Source organism: Podarcis cretensis (assembly GCF_951804945.1).
Source record: "Podarcis cretensis genome assembly, chromosome: 17".
NCBI lineage: Eukaryota > Metazoa > Chordata > Lepidosauria > Squamata > Lacertidae > Podarcis > Podarcis cretensis.
Genome location: NC_137187.1, coordinates 32,127,990 through 32,154,236, shown reverse-complemented (window position 1 = coordinate 32,154,236; position 26,247 = coordinate 32,127,990). Strand labels below are relative to the sequence as shown.

The 26,247-nt window shown below is 44.2% G+C and overlaps 2 pseudogenes across 2 annotated transcripts in view; one reads left to right on the top strand and one right to left on the bottom strand.

Annotated features, from left to right (window-relative positions):
• The window catches only part of LOC307206404 (beta-1,3-galactosyltransferase 1 pseudogene), a 102,129-nt pseudogene that overhangs the window by 29,980 nt on the left and 45,902 nt on the right, over positions 1-26,247 (bottom strand). The gene's annotated exons all lie outside the window — the stretch shown is intronic.
• On the top strand, positions 3,214-7,133 carry LOC307206125 (beta-1,3-galactosyltransferase 2 pseudogene; annotated as a pseudogene). Its single transcript, XR_013843952.1, has 2 exons — positions 3,214-3,441; positions 5,726-7,133. The product of XR_013843952.1 is annotated as a beta-1,3-galactosyltransferase 2 pseudogene (transcript).

The following is a 26,247-nucleotide window of genomic DNA, read 5'->3' as shown; positions in this document are numbered from 1 at the left end:
GGAAACCCGCTTGATCCTTATGAATAATTTCTTGTAATACTTTTTTAATCCTTTTTGCTAAAATACTTGCAAAAATTTTGTAATCTGCATTGAGTAATGAAATAGGCCTATAATTTTTAACTTGTGTTAAATCCGAATCTTGTTTTGGTATAAATGTAATAAATGCTTCTTTCCCTGTTTCTGGAATTTCCCTTTCCTTGAGAATATTATCCATAACTTCTTTCAAGGGTATTGACAGGATGTGTTTCATTTCTTTATAGTAGCTTGCTGTAAATCCATCTGGTCCCGGAGCTTTCCCTTTTTTAAGTTCTTTTATAGTCTCTTTTATTTCATCAATTTCTATTGGGGCATTCAGCCTATCTTTTTTTCTGTCGGGATCTTCTGCACCTTTTCCCCCTTTAAATATCTTTCTATCTTCCTCATATTATTCTTCTCTGTTCTTTTATATAAATGTCTATAAAAATCCAAGAATCCTTTTTTAATACCTTTCAGAGTGTCTATTTCTTCACCCTCCACGATGATTTTGTTGATTGAATTCTGTTCTTTTCTTTTTTTGATTTGCCATGCCAGCCATTTACCTGATTTGTTAGCCGATTCAAAGTTCCTTTGTCTCATTCTTTTTATTTTTTTAAAAAATAAACCTTCTTCATCTTGTTACAAGTGACTTTTAGAAGTTTAGAACTTTTAGAAGTTATGCTAACATAAAAATCTATAGGTAAAGGTAAAGGGACCCCTGACCATTAGGTCCAGTCGTGGCCGACTCTGGGGTTGCGGCACTCATCTCGTTTTATTGGCCAAGGGAGCTGGTGTACAGCATCACTAAGCCGCTTTTGGTGAACCAGAGCGGCACACGGAAATGCCGTTTACCTTCCCACCGGAGCGGTACCTATTCATCTATTTGCACTTTGACGTGCTTTCAGACTGCTAGGTTGGCAGGAGCAGGGAGCGAGCAGGGATTCAAACCGCCAACCTTCTGATCAGCAAGTCCTAGGCTCTGTAGTTTAACCCACAGCGCCACCCGCGTCCCTCCAAAAATCTATACACCAAGCTTAAAAAATATGCATTAAACATTTGTCCCCCCTCTTTTAATTCAAAGTCTTCTTTTCTTTCTAGGGTTTCAAGCTAACTGATTTGTCCTGCGAAGTTCAGTAGTTTATTTTGCCAATCTTCTTTATCTTCTTAGGCAGAGGCTTCTTCCTTCTGTAGGAACTGGCTGGTCTTGGCCTGGCATCCACTCTTAAGTATAGGAACAAAGACTTTCATTGAATAAGTCCATCAAAACCTGTACATCTCAATATCATAACTTCAGGGGTTTTTTAACAACAATCATTTTCCACATTCCTTTCCAATCTTTATATATCTTTTTCCAGGCCTACTTATGGTAATTATTTTACATTGCAGCTACATAAACCTTTTATCCTTTTTGCCCTCCCTTCCTGTTTCTGCTCTATCACAGTCAGAGCCTCCCAGATCATTTCACATGAGATACCATTTTTATTTTGGACCACTCTTATCTTCCTTTGTATTTTCCTCAAGCTTCACCCCTCTACCCTTTCTGCCTTGGTATTTTGTGCATTCACTTCTATTAATTGTCCCACAGCTTCTGACATTAAATTAGTATTTTCCCGAATTTAACAGCTGCTTTGTTAACACCTTCCTTCAACTGATCAAACAGTTCTCTTTTAAAATCTAACAACAAATCATACAATTCATATCTTATATTCTCTGGCATTGTGGCCTGGCTGGTTTGCTTTAACAATGAGATTTTTTGCTTCTGCCATTTCCAACCTCAGAATGCAAACACAGCAGTAATTGTATTTTCTTAAGACGCATAGCGAAAAGTCACATAGCAACATGCTTTCTTAGCAACAGGACACATGTAGCACAGTAATAAGACAATAAGGCAAAGAAATATATATTTTCCCTGAGCATGGTTGCCACACATTAAGCTGAACCTCTTCAACAGTCAAATAGATCCTGAAACTCTTTCACAGAAGTGAGATAGTTTCCAGAGAGTCAGTCCAGTCTTTTTCCCCAGAAGGAAAATTTAAACTACCGGTACTCTTAACCTTATAATCTTCTCAGGTTTAACCTCCATTTTAAGTCAAGTTCAATCTCACCATGTGCTATGTCCAAGTTCAACTAGAGTTCAGGTCAACATCATTATTTTTTAAAAAACTTGAGACTGGCATAAACGGAAGCTGGGTGCAGTCTTTTAATCCTAATTGTTCATTAGTTAACTTCTCTTCCAAAGTAAATTTCATCCACACATATATTTTGTGCCTATAGCACCAGCCAAATTAATTAATTCCTTAATATTTTCTCACCTTCCAATTGGCACAGTATGCTGGAAAGGTAACCACTTGTGACTGAATCAGAGGCTTTGCTTCTGTGGAGCTGCACTGGTGCCAAGCTCACCAGCGCCTTTGGCTCCCCGCTACTCTGTTCCTGTTATGTACTGAAGTTCTCACCCTGGGCCAGCAGGGGTATACTGTAGATAGTTATGCAAATCAGGAATCGAAAGTGACGTTCAGTGATTGGATAGTTTTAGAAAATTGTTACAGTTACGTTGTACTGGAGCTCTGTATAAGCAGGCTGACTAAACCTTTCAGTTCAGTTCTGTTCTGGCCTGGGAATAAAAAAGAGCTCTTTGAAGAATCACTGTGTCGTCTGATATGCTCACCCACAACTTAACAGTTCCTTTCGCTGCAGCGCCATCAGTGAGCCGCAGGACCCCGGGACATCCCAATGCTCCTCATGGGTTTTTGGGGGGAGACGCATCACCCTCGCACTCTTCCCCTTCACTCCACAAAGCCAAATATGACATAGCTGTCAGATTCACAGTCCGCCTGCCATGTTGCTGAGACCCGGAAGTGGGAAGTTTTTTAATGTTTAATATTTTATTATTAAATGTTGGAAACCACCCAGAGCAGGGTATAAATAGAATAGTAATAGTAATAGTAATAGTAATAGTAATAGTAGTAGAAGTAGTAGTAGTAATATAATAATAATAATAAAATAAATGAACAGGGCATCCCTATTTGGAGAAATGATGGAGGGTATACATTATATTAACACCCATTGGCACATGTATATAATTTATATAAAATAATCATTTATATAAAATACATTTATATAAAATAAATGTATCCCTTTCATCTTGTTTTTGTGCTTGGCTTTGGGTTCTGAGGGGCATGTTCTTTTCTGGTGTGTGTGTGAGATTCAGCATGGGATTGGCATGCAGGTGGTGAGTCCTTCCAGGTGCTTCAATGGTCCTGGAAAAAAGACTCTCCTGGAAGCAGAGTCCCTGCTCCCTCCCCTCTGTGTTAGCTGGATGACGTAGGCGTTGTCCCTTCCCCTTGTGCCACACCCTCCCAGGGAAAGGTAAATTGCAGCTGACAAAGGCAGGTGGCAACCTTGAGTGAACAGCACCTCGAGCAGGTAAGTGCTCACCTGAGATGCCGCAAAAGGCACCTTAGAGAAGAGAATGGGAGAGGGATAGAAAGGCCCTCAAGGAGGGAGAGAAAAAATACCAGGAGAACTGAATGAGATTGCCTTTGAAATTGATGATGGCAAAGGTGTTTCATAGAGCAGGCTTGTATTTATTTAACCATTTGCTTGGTCACCAAAGGTGACAAGGAGATGTATGCAGGTGAGTGGGCTGGGGGCTGAGCACTCTGTCTCTCATATGGCAGCCCCTTGTGTTTTTATACTGTCTCTGGAGGAGACCTAGTCTAAGGTTGCCATATTTCAAACAGTGAAAATCAGGACACAAAAGTTGCTGAAGTGGCTTTTGGGGGGGGGGCAGTTGTTGAATTTTTGGGGGCGGGGGCAGCTGCTGAGATTTTGTTGAGGGGAAGTTGTTTGTTGAGCTTTTTGGCAAAATTGCAAAAAAGAAAGAAAAAAGACGTGGAACCACCATAAACAAGCACAGGTGTGCCTGGTCCATTTCTCCATATTCAGCAGAAAGCTGTTGCTTCTTCTGGTGCAGAAGCAGAAAAGGCAAGCCAGCTCAATCTGTAGCAAGCTTCTAAGTTCTGTAGCAATCTTCTAAGTAGCAAGCTTCTAAGTTCATCAGAATTCTTCTCTTCTCTTCCGGGTGGATATTAACGAAAAAGAAAAGGGAAAGGGGTGGGGTTTTGATTGAACTATTACTATTTGGACTTTGATTTTAAAGTCAATGTTCTAACGCGTACCCGACCTTTTGTAGCTTTATGCCAACAAGGCAGGGGGAAGGAGGAAATGAATGGGCCTAAGATAGTCACGTCCATTAATTAAAATGAGTCTACACTGAGTATTACTAAGGTTGGATCCAACCCATCCTCAGAGAGGCACAAAAGCTGTCATAAGATTCTGAGATAGAATTTAGCAATCATTAAACAATTCCACCAAACGTGTATAAAGTCTGCCATTTTAGCATCACATGTACACCATGTAAGCTATTCCTGTTTCAGAAGAATAACTTAGCGCTCTAAACGTGTTGAGACTACCTGTATTGCTCAATTTGCCTCCTGAACCTGCTGAATTTTTCTGTATGCTGCTGCTCTTTCAGTGCATTCTAACTTTTTTATGGGCTAATTTGGAAATACAGGGAGGAATTCCATGTAGCACAATGGCAATTGTTCCGTCAGTGCAAGCTTTTCACCTTACCAGACACCTGGCACACACCCAGCTGGGCACTTTACCCAGAGTTTGTGTTTCCTTTTGGAAGGGAGGCACAGTGGAGACTGTGTGGTCTTTATTTGGTTAATTGACACATACATATATACAACCTGAGCCTATGCTGGAGAGGGTCCCAGCATAATCACCTCAATAAGTTATTGTTTCTCCCGTAGCCCCAGCTGTGGATCCCAGCAGAAATCAAACATCATGCTCTGCCTCTGTGCCTTTCCAGCCTGCAGCTTTTCCTCTCGTTCACACCACAGTCCCCCAAACTTTAACTTTGTCTTTCTAGCTGGGGGAGGCTGGGGGAGGCTGGGGGAGGGGCCCCACCCATTTGCTGTCCCAGACAGAGCCCCTTCCCTTTGTTTTCCTTTAACACTTACTGGATCCAGGAGTTCAGGAGTCTGGCACCCACAAACTCATATAACACTTTATTCGGATTCCAATGGATCTGTAAATACAGTGGTGCCCCGCAAGACGAATGCCTCGCAAGACGGAAAACACGGTAGACGAAAGGGTTTTCCGTTTTGGAGGTGCTTCGCAAAACAAATTTCCTATGGGCTTGCTTCGGAAGACGAAAATGTATTGCGAGTTCCTGCGGTTTTTTCCCCCTTCCCCCCCCTTTTTCTAAGCCGCTAAGGCGCTAAAAGCCGCTAAAAGCCGCTAAAAGCGCTAATAGCGCTAATCCGCTAAGCCGTCAATGGGCTTGCTTCGCAAGACGAAAAAACCGCTAGACGAAGAGACTCACGGAACGGATTAATTTCATCTTGCGAGGCACCACTGTAGATGGGTTGAGTGAATAATGCCAATCCCTGAGAGTGCATATTTTCCTTCCAGAAACAGATTGCAAGGGCAAGAAGGCAGGTGTTATTAGCAGGTCTTGAGTGTGTTGACAGTTGACAGACTGATTCTATGTGCGCCCAGCCTTATCCCCAAAGCTCCCCTTGTGTGCACGCACACGCGCGCACGCGCGCACACACACAGAGAGAGAGAGAGAGAGAGAGAGAGAGAGAGAGAGAGAGAACAGAATTCATCTCCCTTTCACTGGGCTTCTCTTTTGCAGGTTGCCTTTGGAAATGGGACAGAACTGGCCAGGATCTCTCCCCCACCCACATAGTCTGCAGGTGAAGGTGCCAGGAAGATGCTCATGACCAAGCTGCAGAATTTGCCCACTGTGGTCCTCTTCTGCTCTATTTTACTTTTCCTAATTGTTGCGAAGAACAAATGGGAGTCTCTTGTGATGATTTCCTCGCCGCCCGACATCAAGCTCAAGGGCAGCCCAAATTCTGCAGGCGATCGTAAAAGTGCCATGGTATTTGAATGGGAGAGGACAAAGGAGACCAAGCCCTCTGGTCTGATTTCACCACCACCGCCAGTGGCCAAGCGGCATCCCTTGGAGGTTGTCTATTCCACTGATTATAAGTTCCTTCTCAACGAGCCAAAGAAATGCCTGGAGAGGAGCCCTTTCTTGATCCTGCTGGTGATAACTGAGCCCCAGGATTTTGCCACGAGGCAGGCCATCCGGCAGACGTGGGGCAATGAGAGCTCAGTGCCTGGCGTTTCCATTCTTCGTCTTTTTCTGACGGGTGTCCACCCAAAATTTGGATACCTGCTCCAGGCCCTTTTGGAAGAGGAGAGTTCCACCCACAGAGACATTATTCAGCAGGACTTCCTGGATACCTACAACAACCTTACCCTGAAGACTCTGATGGGCATGGAGTGGATAAGCAAGTTCTGCCCCAATGCCACCTACGTGGTGAAGGCAGACAGTGACATCTTTCTCAATGTGAACTACATGGTGTCCCAGCTGCTGCAGCCTCAACTGCCACCCAAGAAGAACTACATGACAGGGTACATCTACAGGAATTCAAAGCCTGTGCGTGAAAAGGCCTCCAAGTGGTATGTGCCACGGGAGGTGTACCCCAATGAGACCTACCCGCCCTTCTGCGCAGGCCCAGGGTATGTGTTCTCTGGGGATCTGGCCAAGAAGATCTACCAGGTAGCAAAGACCATCAGGGTCATTAACATGGAAGATGCCTTCATGGGAATCTGCCTGCATGAGCTGGGCATCAGTGTGACAAACAGCCCCTGGGGTCTCTTCAACGTGTACAAAGTCAAGTATGAGAAGTGCCAGTTCTCCAAGGTGGTGGTGGTGCATCCTCTGGTGGTGCCAGAGGAGCTGCTGCAGATTTGGCCTGGCTTTCGGGACCAGAACCAGACTTGCAAGAGTTAAAAGGGAGGGAGGTGAACAGACACACAGCCTCTTGTGGAGAAGTTGGCGTAGAGGACTGGCAACATGCGTGCATGTTCCTGTACAATGGACAAATCCATGCCAACAAATTGTGATGAGGAAAGGGAAGGATGGCTCAGAGAAGAAGGGAGATTCTCTGCTTGTCAAAATTGGTATTTATGCCCTCAGAAGCTAGCTGGTCCCACATAACATGCTCATTGTGCCGTGTGGTTCGTTGCCATTCACACTGCTCTCCTCCCCGTAGAATCTCTGCAGCTGCCCATAACAACTTGTTTGGTCTGCTCTGAACTGACCACTGTGCTACTAATGTGCCAAACTGACAACCTCAGGGTTTTGAGATCATCACAGCCACCCCCTCACCTACTGGAATAGAGCAACCCTCAAGCCATGCAGGTGTGGCACTAGGTGTAGGATTGCCATACGTCCAGGAATTCCTGGAAATATCCTCTTTTGGGGGTCCTACATGCCCATCCAGGGGGAATTTTACATTTTAAAGCAATTGTTCGGGATTTTGGGTTTTAAAATATATATACATGTTCTGCATGTTTACCTCTTGAAATATGGCAACCAAAAAAAGCTCAACAATTTTTGTGTCCGCAAACCCTACACTAGGGCAATGCAGAGTTCACCTGCTCCAACATATTGAAATGCAGGCTGGTCATCTTTAGAGTAATTTAAAGCAGATCATTAGAAGTTTCCTCCACAGTAGGAAGCCATACTCCACATAGGATATGCCTCTTTAGGTTGTTGCCAGTTGTGCAAAAGACTTATTTGCCATCTTCTGTTGCTTTTTCATATATATAAATACACACACACACACACACACACACACACACACACACTGTGTTTTCAGAAAGCTTCTCCCAACACACAACGCAGCATTATTTATACATGAATCACCATAAAGACGTTAACACAACCATCCCCTGTTCTCTTTGAAGGATGAGATGTTGATAGATAGATAATTTATAATAAATAAAAACAATAAAAACAGCATTCATAAAGATAAAATATACAATCAGAGCAGATTGCAGCAATAGCTCATGAGTTAAAATTGAGATATATACATACACATGTACAACGGAGATTTGGGCTACCATAAAAACTGACCCTGAGGTGCCCCAAAGGGCGGCTTCAGCTTTTCCCTAGTAAGCTATATTATTCTAGAGGATGATCTGGGCACATAATCTGGCTACCAGCCAAGTCGTCTTGTGATCTTTGCCTAAGAGGAGAGAATTAAGTTTAGACTTGTCTGAAAGATCGGCGAGCCTCTTCAGCAAAAGGTCAGTGGTGTCTCTACGAATCTCAGCATAAAAAGGACATCTAAAATATATATGTTCGGGGCTTTCTATTTCTCCTAATGGGCAGGCGCAAAGTCTCTGTGCATATGGGACTCTTCTATAGGAGCCTTCCAGAACAGGTGAGGGCAATGCTGAGCTTCTAGCAAGAGTGAAAGCCCTTCTTGCATTTCTGGATGTGATGCAATAGAGATATGTTGCTGGAGTGGCTATGTATCTCCCGTTTTCTATGATTTTATAATTGGGGATCCTTGTACAGTCCCATTGTCTCTCTATGTCCATGATTCTTTGCCTAACCACAGATCTAGCTTGGCCCAGGCCCATACTTACGAGGGTTTGGGGAGCAAGGCCCAGTTTCTGAAGAGTGTTTAAAGGTAAAGGTAAAGGTACCCCTGCCCGTACGGGCCAGTCTTGACAGACTCTGGGGTTGTGCGCCCATCTCACTTAAGAGGCCAGGGGCCAGCGCTGTCCGGAGACACTTCCGGGTCACGTGGCCAGCGTGACATCGCTGCTCTGGCCAGAGCCAGAGCCAGAGCCAGAGCCGCACACGGAAACGCCGTTTACCTTCCCGCTGGTAAGCGGTCCCTATTTATCTACTTGCACCCGGAGGTGCTTTCGAACTGCTAGGTTGGCAGGCGCTGGGACCGAGCAGCGGGAGCGCACCCCGCCGCAGGGATTCGAACCGCCGACCTTTCGATCGGCAAGCCCTAGGCGCTGAGGCTTTAACCCACAGCGCCACCTGCGTCCCTTAAAGAGTGTTTAAGACTGCTTAAACTTCAGCCAGACTGAATCAATGGGGCTATTCCTTGGAGGAGCAATTTCAGAGTTAGCCACTTATATATTCATGTTAGACTAATATGAGCTTCGACTTTCATCATCCCTGTTTCTAGTCTGACCCATGCATTTGAAATGCATCTAGGAACTTGTAGAAGGCCCTGAGGAGTTTGGATTGCACTCATTCAAGGGGAATGAACAAGGAGGGAAGAGGGAGATAAGGATGAAAAGGAAGGAAAAGGTGAATCCTAAACCAGGGAATAGGATTCAGAAAAGGTAACTGAAGTATCATTATACAAGTCCAAAATTTTTTCATGCTCCACTGAACCCACTTCACAGAAGAAAAAATGGGAATGCCCAGAACCTCCCCCCAACCCTAAAACACCTACATCCCGCAAAACAAATAAAAAACATTAAAAAGCAGGCAGCACGTATCAGCCAAACTTCCCCTAAGCCAAAAGACCCTAAAAGGTAAAGGTAAAGGTAAAGGTACCCCTGCCCGTACGGGCCAGTCTTGACAGACTCTGGGGTTGTGCGCCCATCTCACTTAAGAGGCCAGGGGCCAGCGCTGTCCGGAGACACTTCCGGGTCACGTGGCCAGCGTGACATCGCTGCTCTGGCGAGCCAGAGCCGCACACGGAAACGCCGTTTACCTTCCCGCTGGTAAGCGGTCCCTATTTATCTACTTGCACCCGGAGGTGCTTTCGAACTGCTAGGTTGGCAGGCGCTGGGACCGAGCAGCGGGAGCGCACCCCGCCGCAGGGATTCGAACCGCCGACCTTTCGATCGGCAAGCCCTAGGCGCTGAGGCTTTAACCCACAGCGCCACCTGCGTCCCAAAAGACCCTAGTTCGTTGTTAAAAATTGGTAGGGGCTGGGGGGTCTTAATGGGCCTTGTAGTGCCCTTGGAGCTACGCTGGGGATCCCAAGAAGAGACTTGATGTTTTTTTACTGAACGCCTTTTTCACTTGTCTTATAATGTTGGCCGGAGACTTAAATGCCTGTGTAGGAAAAACTCCGTTGTTCCCTATTTAATTCATATAAACTATGTCTTGTGTTTTATTATGATTTTATTAAACTGATTTATTTATATATCTATATCTCTTTTTTTTTAGTATTGTTTGTGTTTCTTAATTGTAAGTTGCTTTGCGGGCCGCTAAGTGGGAGAAAAGTAGTGTCTAAAATAATGCGCTTACGATGATACAATCTCAGAAGTGTTTTATTAGCTCGTAATATATAAGAAAGCCACTTGCCAGGTTTCTCGTATACCCTGAGGCCACCCCAGAATAGACTCCGAGTGGGAATATGTTCCAGGTCACGGATATAATGAAATCGTGAGTCTCCAACAACATTTTCACTTACTGAAACTTCTTTCGGCTTCTGCCAGTTATTGGCGTTGCCCAAAAAACCCATAACACACGTTGTTGATTTTTGTTAATAAGAACACAAATGAACCCTTTGGGAGGAAAATTCTGAGAAAGCTCATCAGAAACAGCTGTGAACTGCATTTGCAGCACGCCATGGCAGCGTGGGTGTGAAGTAGACCTCTAACATATATTTTGGGCCTGTAAAGCGGCAGCCCTGTCTTCTACTGTGCCCCTGGGATCAATTTCACCAGCCTTTCACTGATGGTTCCTCCATGCAGCCTATTATGCACAAGGAACTCTGGGGTTAGTTGTTCTTGAGAAAGCATGTCTCATAGGCAAGCACAAATCTCTCTTTATCTCAAGCTTCAGGTCCTCATTTAACTGCACAATCTCTCTCTGTTCTGCAGAACAGCACATCTCACGAGAGCTGGACAGGAGGCACCTACATACATCTATGAGCTACAATTTAGCATCACTTTCCCTCCTCATGGTAATGGGTTTGCAGTCTGGGCTGGGAATCCTTGCATCTTGAGGCTCCAGAAAAGTGCACTCTTTCTCTTCTGACAGATGCTTGAGTTATAAGCAATTCCCCATCCTTGGAAGATGCCACACTGCCCAAATTGGCCTGGGAAAGGTTGCCCCAACCTGTGCAGCACCGAGAGAAGCCAACAAAAGCTTACAGATAAAAATAAGAACAGTTGAAAACATGGGGGGGGGGGAGAACCACAATGATTAAAAGACAATCCAACACTGATTATTGTTGATCCTCTTAATTGAAGAATCATGTTTTAGGCCCTAGCAAGGGCCATCCATGCCAACAAAATTCTAAAAGATATAATAATAATAATAGTAATAAAAGATATAATAATAATTTATTATTTATACCCCACCCATCTGACTGGGTTTCCCCAGCCACTCTGGGCAGCTCTCAACAGAATATTAAAAACACAATAAAACATCAGACACTAAAAACTTCCCTAAACAGGGAAATACAAAGTAAAAATGTCAGAATCCTCGGTTCAGCAAAACTTTTATTTGGGACAAACCCAAATACCACCCAAGTGGCAAGTGTTTAAGTTCTTCAGGCAAGATTTCACATAAGGTATTTGGGGTGGGGGATGGAGAAGAAGGAAAATAATAAATACAAAAATTACAGCAACCAGCTACAAGAATTTCTAAATAGGCCAATGTAATTTTGCTGCTACAGAACAAAGAGAGCCACCTTTTTGAATATCCTTTTCCTTTTTTTAATAATATTTTTTTTAATGATTTTCCAATTTTACAACAAAATAACATACACACATCAACAAACAAAAACATACAAACAAGTATAATTTCATATCCTCATTTTCGTAAGCTTTCTTCCTCAGACTTCCCCATACCTCACCCTCACTGCATCCCTGTTTTACAGTTTTTCAGCAACCCTTTAATCCAATTAAATTTATAACTTATTATTTCTCAATTTCATCTTAATTCATCAAGCAGTTTCAGCTGTAATTCTGCATCTTCCTTTCCCTTGACATTTTAGCACCCCTCAATTTTATAACAGTTCTTAAGATAAGCTTTAAATTTCTTCCAATCTTCCTCCACCGTCTCTTTCTCTTGGTCACGGATTCTGCCGGTCATTTCTGCCAATCCCATAAAGTCAATCACTTTCGTCTGCCATTCTTCCAGTGTAGATAGTTCTTGTGTCTTCCAATACTTTGCTAGAAGAATCCTTGCTGCTGTAGTGGCGTACATAAAAAAAGTCTTATCCTTCCTTGACACCAATTGGCCGACCATGCCCAAAAGAAATGCCTCTGGTTTCTTATGAAAAGTACATTTAAGTACCTTCTTAATTTCGTTCACATTTTCCTGTTGGCAAGTGAAAATGCAAGGTTTTTGGTGTTGTTGATTGGATCGGTAACCTGGTGCAAGCAAAATGTAAGCCAGGTATTTGGGACTCCTCCAGTCCCACTGATACAGAAGGAGGGGGGGTACCTTTCCTCACCCCTCTTCCTCGTGAGTAAGGGGCCCAAGGCGATGACCTCGACGGCGCCCAGCTCTGTCGTGACTCCTGAACCCCCACACTGTTGCACAAGCACCACACTATACCCTTGGCTTTATAAATAATATCTTCTCCTTATATATATCTTTCCCTTCTATATACGGGCGAAATAAGCCTTTCCCTCTTAAGTCTTGTTCGCCCTATTTCTAACGAGTAGACCGTATCATACTGTTTCCCCATTGACCATAACGAGTAGACCGTATCATACTGTTTCCCCATTGACCATAATGGCTGCGCCTTAGCCAATCAAGAACGTGCATTCCCCTGCAGGAGCTAGCTCAGGGAGTTCTTGCACGCCTCATTAAACCTCCTGACAAGTTGTTGACGGCTCCCCGCTGCTACAACAATGGAACCGAAACTAGCGACCTCGTAAAACTGTCAAAGTCCTGTTACATTGTATCCATTTGTTTCCGCTTTCAATATACAATATACACTTGACCGGCAAGAAGCCGAAAACTTCAGAAAATAATATAAAATCAGCCAAAGCTTCGATCTTCTCCATTTTAATGTTATTCTACTCGATTCCCTCCGGACTCCATGATGCTACTCCCAGCGCCATAATCCTCAAACTGACAGGTCACGTACCCAGGAAAACCTTAATCCTGTCAGATGGTCCAGTCAAGCCCTTCCTCCAGGCAATGCTAGGTAATGGGCGATGCATGGCTGTGCCATTGTCTTGCCATCACCTGTACTCAGGAAACGTTTATGCATATCTCTATTACTCCAGGCAATCTCTACCCTGCCTACCTTACTGAAGTGCTGATCTATGCAATCTCTACCCTGCCTACCTTACTGAAGTGCTGATCTATGCAATCTCTACCCTGCCTACCTTACTGAAGTGCTGATCTATGCAATCTCTACCCTGCCTACCTTACTGAAGTGATGATTTGTGTAAACCCACCACCCACTTTCCTGTAGTGATGATCCGTGTAACCCCACCTCTTGTGATGTATTTGTGACGTTTTCTGCACTGTATTCTGGGACCTGGAGGGAACTTTTAAAAGTTTATGTCGCCCCACTCTCGGGGTTCAACCCCATCTTGAACCTATTGCGCAATAAACTTGGATCTCCGCATCTTGCTCCGTCTCCGGCTGAACTCATTTCTTCCGCTAGGACCCGCGGACTCCGTCCGACGAGCCGGGTGGCAGGGCAACTCCGCACCCGGAATTTTCCGTAACACCACTTTTACTGTGGAGGGAGAGATGGACCAGCATCTTGGCCCCCATAGCTAGGAGGATGTGGATCAGGGGTCAGCAAACTTTTTCAGCAGGGGGCCGGTCCACGTCCCTCAGACTGTGTGGAGGGCCGGACTATATTTTGAAAAAAAGAGAAAAAGAACAACTTCCTATGCCCCACAAATAACCCAGAGATGCATTTGAAATAAAAGGACACATTCTACTCAAGTAAAAACACGCTGATTCCCGGACTGTCTGTGGGCCAGATTTAGAAGGCAATTGGGCGGGATCCAGCCCCTGAGCCTTTGTTTGCCTACCCATTATGTGGATGATGACAAGGGGAAGGCATTCTGAGTTAAGCAAATCCTTGTATTAGAAAAAGAAGCTTAGAGATACTTTTATGATAATATCTGAATGCCTGCACCAGTAGCATACTGGAGTAAATTTGGAAAGCATTTGTAGCTAATCATACGGTCAGTAAGATTTCCTTTCTCAAACATTTTGGCTCTTGTTCTTCCTTGTTCCCCATGTATTGTCAGCGCATTCCTGGGAGGCAAGCTGTTAAATCCAGTGATCAACTCATCAGAGAAGTCATCAATAGAGCTAAGCCTGTGTGAAAGGGGGGGGTGTGAGGCTCCTCCTCAATATATGTGCGTTATTTGGCAGGGAAAGAAAAGGTTTAGGGGTTTCAGCTTGGGTGACATAGCCTGATGGAAAACTGTATTTGTTTTTAATTACAAGTGCACAGAGTAAGAGAAGACACACACAAAAGAAGAAACAAGAAATAATACCCATGTCGAAAGCAAAAGAGATCAACAACAAGAAGATACTGTGTATATTTTAAAAAGGCGGAAATTGTTGTTTTAGTTAACCAGACATTAATCTAATATGGTATTTATAAAAAATGAACTTCAAATGTCCTTGAATTGGTCCGTGGGAGGGTTACCTGCCTTGGTTGGGTCCCATGAAGAGCTTCAGATAAGTTGGGATTAAGCAGAGAGAGAGGGGGGGGGGGGTCTGGGCCAATTGACTCAGAAGAAGATGCCCCCTGACAGGGACTGGGGACAGGACTCTGATCTGTGGTTTGGGGCTGTGGATGAACTGGGCCAGGATGTAGAAAGATGGAGAGGACCCCCAGCAGCCCCTCCAAGTGTCCTTATTTTCCTGTGACAATCCCAGATTTACAGAAGCCGTCCCGGTTTTTTATTTGATCCCGGAATATCATGCTTTTCCTTAGGACGTCCCTGTCTTCATCGAAGAAATATTGGAGGGTGTGGAGTTATGTGACCCCCGAGCCAAGGAGATAAGTAACTATACAGTACAACCTTTAGGAGACATTTGAAGGCAGCCCAGTATGCGGAAGTTTATGAATGTTTGTTTTATTATGTTTTTATATATGCTGGAAGCTGCCCAGAGTGGCTGGGTCAACCCAGTCAGATGGGCAGGGTATAAATAATAAAATGATTATTATGGAATAGGACATCACGTCTTTGTTTTCAATAGAGAAATGTTGGAGGGTGTGCTAGTGAGAAAGCAGATTTGATCCTGGAAGTGTGTCTTGATGTGGCTGCAGAGATTGTTTTGGGACTGGGTGCGAGTTTAGAGCTTCTGACCCACAACCAGAGGGGAGGCCAAAGCAAAACAGATGAGGTCCAGGAAGATTAATTTACTCGGACCGAGAAATTTGTGACGATACCAAGACAAGGAACTCTGTGGGGGCCCCAGGACAAAAGACCATGCAAGCAGCTGCCCACCGGGGGAGCAGGGCAGAGGTTTGAGTCTGTTATCTGAGACTCTTTTACTTTTCCTGCTGGTCTTAGCAATTGATTTTGTAGCACAGTGCTTTTTTGCATGTTTATATTTTTAAACTATTTTTTAAAACACTATTGCGATTTTTAAAAAAGAATTGCTCTGATAACTGTTAGTGTGTTTGAAATCCACCTTTGAGATGCAGCTCTGACTGAACTATGCACAAAGGAGGAGGAAGGAGGAAGCCTGGGGAATTCAAGAGGGACTGGAAATTGCTGCGTTGGGCTAAAAGTATCGTATTATGATCTGCTTTGATTTGTTCTAAATGCCTCTACTTACATTTTCGTTTTACAGGAAAGTTGTGTACTGTGATAGGAATTTTGAGGTCTTAGATATATGTTAAATGTTCATGAGTATACCAACCAAGCAAGTACATAGATCAGCACAGGAAGACTGACCTGGAACTCTTTTTGATTCCCAAACTGTCCCCAACTGACCAAGTGTTTTCTCTGCAAGAAAGGAAAGTTTTCTCTCCAAAGGAAAATGGAAAAGCCTCCCCATTGTCTTTTCCTTCACAAATCCTTTCTTAAGGGTATGTCTCTTGTTTGAATAGGGTGAGCCTGTGACCTGACTCAGGAATTAAGTATTTATCATTACTAAGTATTTGTCATTACAAAAGACTGGCCAGCTCCCCAGGGTATCCAACCAAGTAACCTGCCAGACAGGAGATAAACAAGGACAGGAGAAAAACAACATTCAAATTTCTGTTTTAGACTGCTTTTTCTGTGATGTAGGTATGATGTATCTGAGGGGTAGTCTTAGGTTACACCCCTTCTGTGATGTATGTATGATGTTTCTGGGGGTGGTCTTGATCTACAGGGTGGCAATTTCAAAATGTCTATATAAGGCCTTGCGCGCCATTGTTGTGGGTTCCTCCCTCCTGTGTGTAGTGAGTGAGGACCCTGTTGCAACAGTTTGATAAAGATCAGGCTTACTAGCTGCTTTGCTTCTCAATATTCTCTTGTTGGCCTCTGTTATTTTCTCCTACCAATAGGGAACCTATGTAAGGACTCTCTATGGGCTCTTGGATACCCCATAAAGGAAAAAGGGCAATTTTTGTTTACAACAGTACATTTCCTTTCCGTTGGCACATCTGGGTCAGATGTGTGCTTCGGGAAGAGGTTGATGTTATGGGGTTGTGGTGCCCTGATCCCCTCTAGATTCTTTAGTGATGGTGTTTGTTATGTACTGAGTTGAATAGGATCTAAAATGCAGCAGTCTGATTGGTCCTAGAACAATAGGATACAAAATGAAGCAGTCTGATTGGTCCTAGAACAATGCAGCAGTATGATTGGTCTGCAGGAGCCACCCAATCCAGCTCCAGATGGAAGTGAATCCACAACCTAATTGGCCTACAGGAGAATTCCGGAATTAGCCAATCACGTGCAGCCCATTGTGTAAATAATGTAGATAAAGAAGATACTTTGAGGAAACTTTCATTCCTCCTCACCACTATGAGCTGAATAAAGAGCATGAAATCCACTCTCGACTCGGAGTATATTTCAGTGTTTGATCAGTACTTTTGAGAATTAAGATGAGCTGACAGACATTTTATTCAGCCGTGTAAAAATGTGGGCCAACCTGGTTTTTCTGGACCTGGGCATCCTGGGGAGATAAGCCCTTAAGCCCAGTCATCAACTCATCAGGGAAGTCATCAACTGAAAGAGAGGAGTGGTTTCTTCAGCTTATGCGTGTTAGTGGGCAGGGAAAGAAAAGGTTGAGGGTTCCAGCTTGGATGATGTAGGCTGATGCAGAATTGTTTTCTTCAAGCTGTTTTCGAAGAGACACAGAGAGGACTGTTTGGCTGCCGCTGAATCCAGTGCTGCGCTTCTGTAGCAAGCAAGCAAGCAAGCCTCTACTGAGATGTGAATGCTGGGAATCCCTCCAATGTAGACTCAAGTTGCATATATACGTAAATAAATAATTGTCCAAAAGGGAGCACAGACCCTGTGTGAAGCATGTCAAGATCCCTGGACTCAGAGATTGGGGTGGCCTGTTATTTTTCTCTGAACAATAGAATCTTACGGTTTGCAGGAACGGATTTTTGTGTGTGTTTTTTTTTTTTTTTAAAAAGACAAACTGGAATACTTAGATACAACTGTGAAACAGGAGAATTCAATGTTGTGGATCATTATTAGGAAAGGGGATGAAAACTAAAATGCGAATATCATAATATTGTTATACAAATTTCTGTTGCAACAACCACTTGGAATACTGCTTACAATACTGGTTGCCTCACCTTATAGAATCGTCGAGTTGGAAGGGACCCCAAGAGTCATCTAGCCCAACCCCTGCAATGCAGGAATCTCAGTATAAAGCATACAGTGGTACCTTGGGTTACATATGCTTCAGGTTACATACGCTTCAGGTTGCACACTCCACTAACCCAGAAATAGGGCTTCAGGTTAAGAACTTTGTTTCAGGATAAGAACAGAAATTGGGATCAGGCGATGCGGCAGCAGTAGGAGACCCCATTAGCTAAAGTGGTGCTTCAGGTTAAGAACAGTTTCAGGTTAAGAACAGACCTCCGGAATGAATTAAGTACTTAACCTGAGGTACCACTGTACTGCAGAGCTGGGGGGTGGGGAGGGAATCAGAAATGGACACCCCAAATGAGCAAGGAATTGGAGCGACTTCTCTATGAGAAAAGGTTACAACACTGGGGGCTTTTTACTTCAGTGTAGATGGGAGGTTGCAGAACCCCTTGGTGGCATCTTTCCTGGAACAAATGTTTGTCCAGATCCCTTCCAGCGCTTCATTCTGGGATCACATCCACCCCAAGCGTGATAATCAGACACCAAAAATTTGTGGAGGATAGTAGGCATGGGGCTATGTATTGCCCACAACAAGCCTCTAAACCAGCAAGCCTCTACAACATCCATCATCCCTAGCTAGCAGGACCAGTGGCCAGGGATTGATGGGAGTTGTAGTCCAAAAACAGCTGGAGACCCAAGTTTGGGAAACACTGGTCTAAAACATTACATTTTTGGTGAGGAGCACTCATGTCAAGCATGTGGGGTGATCTAACCTTAGTTAAATCAGATTGTCCTAATGCTTCCTTGGTTGCTAAGTAACTTATCCTCTATTATTCCAGCTTGATGCCATAGAGTTTTCCACAGGACAAACAAAAGTTCTCTCACCTTGGCAACACTGGGCTACGACAAACAGGACCAGTCTAATATGTGAGGGCAGGAAGGAGAATGGAGGCGACATTTGGATCTCATATTAGGGTGACCAAGGGGGTGGGGATGCCAACTTGAATAAAATATTGGGGGTGGGGAGCGAGGTAAGCCTATCCCTTTGATATACAACAGATAATGGAGCTCATGAGACAGAACAGACAATAATTGGGCCGTTCCAATTTATTTGTTGCAGAGTCTCCATGTCTAAATCTGTGTGCGACAATACCATCTCCGCTCAATATTGTATTGAGAGATAGCAACACAGTCAAGATAAATAAATAAAACCTATAAATATAGGTTTGTTTGATGGTGTTGTTTGTTTAGTTGTTTAGTCGTGTCTTGACTCTTTGTGACCCCATGGACCAGAGCATGCCAGGCACTCCTGTCTTCCACTGCCTCCCACAGTTTGGTCAGACTCATGTTAGTAGCTTCGAGAACACTGTCCAACCATCTTGTCCTCTGTCGTCCCCTTCTCCTTGTGCCCTCCATCTTTCCCATCATCAGGGTCTTTTCCAGGGAGTCTTCTCTTCTCATGAGGTGGCCAAAGTATTGGAGCCTCAGCTTCAGGATCTGTCCTTCCAGTGAGCACTCAGGGCTGATTTCCTTAAGAATGGAGAGGTTTGTTCTTCTTGCAGTCCATGGGATTCTCAAGAGTCTCCTCCAGCACCATAATTCAAAAGCATCAATTCTTCGGCGATCAGCCTTCTTGATGGTCCAGCTCTCACTTCCATACATCACTACTGGGAAAACCATAGCTTTAACTATACGGACCTTTGTTGGCAAGGTGATGTCTCTGCTTTTTAAGATGCTGTTTAGGTTTGCCATCGCCTTTCTCCCAAGGAGCAGGCGTCTTTTAATTTCGTGACTGCTGTCACCATCTGCAGTGATCATGGAGCGCAAGAAAGTAAAATCTCTCACTGCATCCATTTCTTCCCCTTCTATTTGCCAGGAGGTGATGGGCCCAGTGGCTATGATCATCGTTTTTTTGATGCTGAGCTTCAGACCATATTTTGTGCTCTCCTCTTTCACCCTCATTAAAAGGTTCTTTAATTCCTCCTCACTTTCTGCCATTAAGGTTGTGTCATCTGCATGTCTGAGGTTGTTGATATTTCTTCCGGCAATCTTAATTCTGGCTTGAGATTCATCCAGCCCAGCCTTTCGCATGATGAATTCTGTATATAAGTTAAATAAGCAGGGAGACAATATACAGCCTTGCCGTACTCCTTTCCCAAATTTGAACCAATCAGTTGTTCCATATCCAGTTCTAACTGTAGCTTCTTGTCCCACATAGAGATTTCTCAGGAGATAGATGAGGTGATCAGGCACTCCCATTTAAGAACTTGCCATAGTTTGCTGTGGGCGACACAGTCAAAGGCTTTTGCATAGTCAATGAAGCAGAAGTAGATGTCTTTCTGGAACTCTCTAGCTTTCTCCATAATCCAGCGCATGTTTGCAATTTGGTCTCTGGTTCCTCTGCCCCTTTGAAATCCAGCTTGCACTTCTGGGAGTTCTCGGTCCACATACTGCTTAAACCTGCCTTGTAGAATTTTAAGCATAACCTTGCTAGCGTGTGAAATGAGTGCAATTGTACGGTAGTTGGAGCATTCTTTGGCACTGCCCTTCTTTGGAATTGGGATGTAGACTGAATTCTCCAATCCTTTGGCCACTGCTGAGTTTTCCAAATTTGCTGGCATATTGAGTGTAGCACCTTAACAGCATCATCTTTGAAAATTTTGCACCGCCTCATCTCATAGCTGTCAACTTAAAGATTTGAAAATAAGGGACCAGCAGCCAAGATAAGGGACCTGCAGCCTCACCTGTTCTAGGCATCCAGTCTTCCTGTCCTCCTGCAGTCTGGTCAAACTCATGCTGGGTAGCTTCAAGAACACTGTCCAACCAACTTTGTAACCAGAGGTTCAACTGAACAGAATCTGAATCACATGCACCACAAGGCCTATGCAGCCTCAACTTAAGATGGCTCCCCGGCCTGGCTTTGCACTGCAAAGTTTGCAGCAGCACGTGCAACAAAATGGCGTCCAGCATTCAAAAAACCCCTCAGCTTGCATTAACTAGCCACACACAAGGCATGCAAGCTCCACCCCCCAGTCATTCTTAGACTTCTTATTGGGTGAGCAACACAGCCAAGCAACACAGTTGGAGCCTGCCTCCTCCCTGGCCAGCAGGGAGGGAGGGAGAGGAGCTGCTTCTTTGAAATTTAAGGGACATCATTTAAGGGACATTTAAGGGACATCCATCAATAAGGGACAGCAGCAGGACATGGCGCTGGAATGAACTGAAAGCTTCTGCTTTTCTTTATGAATAAATCAAGCTTCCCATTACAGTGGTACCTTGGTTCTCAAACTTAATCCGTTCCGGAAGTCTGTTCCAAAATCAAAGTGTTCCAAAACCAAGGCATGCTTTCCCATAGAAAGTAATGCAAAATGGATTAATCCGTTCCAGACTTTTAAAAACAACCCCTAAAACAGCAATTTAACATGAATTTTACTGTCTAACAGGACCATGAATCCATAAAATGAAAGCAATAAACAATGTACTGTACTATAAAATAAATAAAACAGTATTGTAGATGATAAAAATTAAAAAAAAATATTCTTACCTGCACTGATGATAGTCACTGTATGAATGGGTGGCTTTTATCCATTTCCGCAATCGCACAATCAATCAATCAATCAATCAATCAATCAGTAGCTGAACTGGGATCCACACAGTCACCAAAAAAAATTAACTGAAAGAGCCTCAAAACAAAAAACGCAAAATACCGGTAAATAGCAAAAACAAAAGCACCAAATATAACTCCAAATATCACCTCAGAACACTGCAATCAGAAACGGAAGGCTTGAATTACAATGGGAGGACGCAAATTAGCAGCGCAACAAGAAACACGGACTCAAAACGGAGGACGTTCAGCTTCCAAAAAAAAAGTTCAAAAACTGGAACACCTACCTCCGATTTTGCAGCATTTGAGTTCCAAGTTGTTCATGAACTAAGTTGTTCAAAAACCACTGTACATCGAAACTTCAGAAATTGTGGTCATTCTGACTTGTTATTTAAAAACAAACAAACACCTAGGAACAAGCTATGGTTTACCATCCCAGTGTGCTGTCTAACTGCAACAATCAGGTTTCCTGAGTGTGGGTTGCTGGGTTTCACATCTTTTTCCATTGTTGTCTGCACAGATGTTTTCCTCCATGCCTGCCAAGACAATTGCCACCATATAGTGGCTTCTGGGCTCCACCTTCTGGCCAAAAGACTTGCTGCTCATATAAATGAATATGCAGCTAATCTTCTGCCTCCTACACTTGGAACTACTTTTCTCAGCTCTCTCCCTTCAAATCCCTACTCAACATTATGATTTCTTTATGGACTCTCTTATGTGCATTGCAACAGTAGCAAAGCTGTAAGTTAGAGATGGAGAACCTCTGTCTCTGCCCTCCAATATGTTGTTGGGCTGGAGCTTCCATAATCTCCAGCCAGCATGGCCAATGGTCAGGGATGGTGGAACAGTCCAGCACCTGTAGGATCACAAGTTCCCCATCTGTGCTTTAAATACATGCAATGCAACCTCACCTTCCCACATTTTCTCTCTCGCAATAAAGGAATGTAGGACTTCGATTTTAGAACAGTGCCTTGTTTTATCTGGCCATACTTGGCCACGTTCGTTGGTGCAGAGGGGGCAAAGGCTAAAAAATGTAGGCATCCAAGACAAACTGAAGTGAGTTGATGGAGGGCATTTTCCTAAAGGGGGAAAGAGGGGAGTAGAGCAGTCCAGTTTCTGGTGCCATAGCAACACCTAGTGGCAAAATCAGGCATTTTGAGTACCTTGACACTTTTGCCTTTTCTTTTACTGGAAAAAGGGAAGGGGTAATGCTGACTAGAGCTGGTGCAAATGCAAGCTAAGAGATTTAGTTAAAGTTAAACCAAAAAAAGCTGCTTTTTGGCAGTATGCCCTTCAAAATGACTGAAAATATAGTAAATATAGTTTCGATTTTAAAAAATACATTGCACACATCTCAACAGCAATATTCCATCGTGTTTATAAAGAAACAGGTGCAACAGAAAATCTAAAACTTCAGTAATAATAATTTAATAATAATAATTTATTATTTATACCCCGCCCAACCGGCCAGGTTTCCCCAGCCACTCTGGGCAGTTTCCAACTGAATATTAAAGACAGTACAGCATCAGACATTAAAAACTTCCCTAAAGAGGGCTGCCTTCAGTTGTCTTTTAAAAGTAAAATAGTTGTTTATTGCTTTGACATCTGAAGGGAGGGCGTTCCACAGGGCAGGCGCCACTACCGAGAAGGCCCTCTGCCTGGTTCCCTGTAACCTTACTTCTCGCAATGAGGGAACCGCCAGAAGGCCCTCAGCGCTGGATCTCAGTGTCCGGGCTGAACGATGGGGGTGGAGACGCTCCTTCAGGTATACTGGACTGAGGCCGTTTAGGGCTTTCAAGGTCAGCACCAACACTTTGAATTGTGCTCGGAAACGTACTGGGAGTGGAGAACCTGTGGCCCTCCAGGTGTTGAATAATTGCATGTGTGACTGTTGACTCTGCAACCTCCTCCCCCAAATCTAAAGCAATGGCTTACATCAGAGAAACCTCTTCTTAGGATCAACAAAATTCACAAAAAGGGTGGTCTGTGGCGGTAACGGCTAGGGTGGAAAATAGGTGGGAGCACGTTTACTTCTCTTCCATGACTGCCAATGTTTCTTTTCCTCAAGGAGCTTTCGAGTCTGTCACAATGTGTGAGAAGCTTCGTGCAACATCTTCAGCAGCAAATAATGATGCTAAACAGGGAATCCAGAAAATGTTTCCATCTTCCTCTGTTTAGGTTGCTGAGTTGCAGCACTTCAAACAAAAGTGCAGTGACAGATATGCTCACGGATGTCCACATGGGTATTTCAGGGAGAAGCTATGCCACAGCCATCTTTGGGACGTTGCAGGAACAAGTGAGGCAGGCACCTTCTCTGGGATAGAGACAACAGAAGGCATTTTCCTGGCAATCCTGGCTGATGGTTCCTATCAGGTCTAGAAAAGGAATGTGCGTTGCGCTGTGGTCTAAACCACAGAGCCTCTTGGGCTTGCCAGTCAGAAGGTTGGCAGTTTGAATGCACATGAAGGGGTGAGCTCCTGTTGCTCTGTTCTACCGAAGAGGCCCCTCATGAGGCCGGAGGAACATCGCCTGGTTGTGAGGCATGAAGGCTGCTCCCCACAAGGCCCTTTCCACCTGGCCTAGGGGGTGAGGCCCACACTCACCAGCCCCACTGAAGAGGTGAATTATTATTATTAATTAATTTATTATTATTATATCTACCCTGCCCATCTGGTTGGGTTTCCCCAGCCACTCTGAGTGGCTTCCAACAGAAGGTTAAAAATACATTAAAACATCTGTCATTAAAAAGTTCCCTAAAGAGGGCTGCCTTCATGATGCTGGAGGAATATCGCCCGGCTGTGAGGCATGAAGGCCGCTCCCTACAAGGTCCTTTCCACCTGGCCTAGGGGGCAGGGCCCATACTCACCAGCCATAGTAAAGAGGCTAATAATAATAGTTGTTATTATTATTATTATTATTATTATTATTATTATTATTATTTCTACACCGCCCATCTGGCTGGGTTTCCCCAGCCACTCTAAGCGGCTTCCAACAGAAGGTTAAAAATACCTCGGGTTACATACGCTTCAGGTTACAGACTCCGCTAACCCAGAAATATTACCTCGGGTTAAGAACTTTGCTTCAGGATGAGAACAGAAATTGTGCTCCAGCGGCGCAGCGGCAGCGGGAGGCCCCATTGGCTAAAGTGGTGCTTCAGGTTAAGAACAGTTTCAGGTTAAGTACAAACCTCCAGAACGAATTAAGTACTTAACCTGAGGTCCCACTGTATATTAAAACATCCGTCATTGAAGAGTTCCCTAAAGAGGGCTGCCTTCATGTGGCCGAAGGAAAATTGCCCAACTGTGAGGCATGAAGGCGCTCCCTGCAAGGCCCTTTCCACCTGGTCTAGGGGGTGAGGCCCACACTCACCAGCCCCACTGAAGAGCCCCACTGAAGAGGAACATCGCCCAGCTGTTGTTTTATTGATTTAATATGCTGTAAACCACTTTGAGATTTTTATTAAAAATATAAAGCGGTATAGAAATTAAATAAATCAATAAGGTTATCCACTATTATTTATTCTTTCCATTGAACCCTTAACAGCACCAATAAAACACAATGTAAACTTTTGGAGTGTTGAAATAAAAGGTTAAAGTCCAGATTATCACTTTGTTCCCACATGAAATTGTGCTTTTATTGTCTAACCCAGAGGAAATGATGCCTGAAGTTTGGGGAGAATTAGACTAATGAAGCAAAATCTGATTTTCAACTTTGCTAGCTTCAACGTTTCCCTTTGATAACTAAAGTATTTGGGAACATGTAACTGTAAGGAACGCAGGTGGCGCTGTGGGTTAAAGCCTCAGCGCCTAGGGCTTGCCGATCGAAAGGTCGGCGGTTCGAATCCCTGCGGCGGGGTGCGCTCCCGCTGCTCGGTCCCAGCGCCTGCCAACCTAGCAGTTCGAAAGCACCTCCGGGTGCAAGTAGATAAATAGGGACCGCTTACCGGCGGGAAGGTAAACGGCGTTTCCGTGTGCGGCTCTGGCTCGCCAGAGCAGCGATGTCACGCTGGCCACGTGACCCGGAAGTGTCTCCAGACAGCGCTGGCCCCTGGCCTCTTAAGTGAGATGGGCGCACAACCCCAGAGTCTGTCAAGACTGGCCCGTACAGGCAGGGGTACCTTTACCTTTACCTTTAACTGTAAGGAAAATAAATTTTGCTCTTTTTCTCTGGCAGGGCAAACAGAAAATGAAAACTAGGGGGAATCTAAATCTCTCCTGCCTTGGATGCATCACCACAGTGAAGATGTCAATTCTTGCAAGGTTTCTTCCTTTTTATTCCAAGTTTTACCAATTGTGATTGCTCCTCAGTGACAGGGTCCAATTCAGAAGTACCCTCAAGCTGTAGACCTGCTCCTTCCAGCGGTTTATAACAACCCCCAAGTTCCTTGTGCATAATAGGCTGCATGGAGGAACCGTCAGTGAAAGGCTGGTGAAACTGATCCCAGGGGCACAGTAGAAGACAGGACTGCCGCTTTTCGGGCCCAAAATATATGTTAGAGGTCTACTTGACACCCACGCTGCCATGGCATGCTGTAAATGCAGTTCACAGCTGTTTCTGATGAGCTTTCTCAGAATTTTCCTCCCAGAAGGTTCAAAAATCAGCAACGTGTGTTAGTGGTTTTTTGGGCAACACCACAGTCCTTAAGCGGGTTCCCTATTGGTAGGAGAAAATAACACAGGCCAACCAGAGTATATTTGGGCAGAAGCCGAAAGAAGTTTCAGTAAGTGAAAGTTTCAGGAAGAAGTTTCAGTAAGTTGTTGGAGACTGACAATTTCATTATATCCGTGACCTGGAACATATTCCCACCCGGAGTCTATTCTGGGGGGGCCTCAGGGTACACGAGAAACCTGGCAAGTGGCTTTCTTATATATTAAGAGCTAATAAAACACTTCTCAGATTGTATCATCGTAACCACAGCATTATTTTAGACACTACTTTTCTCCCACTTAGCGGCCCGCATAGCAACTTACACTAAAGAAACACAAACAATACTAAAAAAAAAAAAG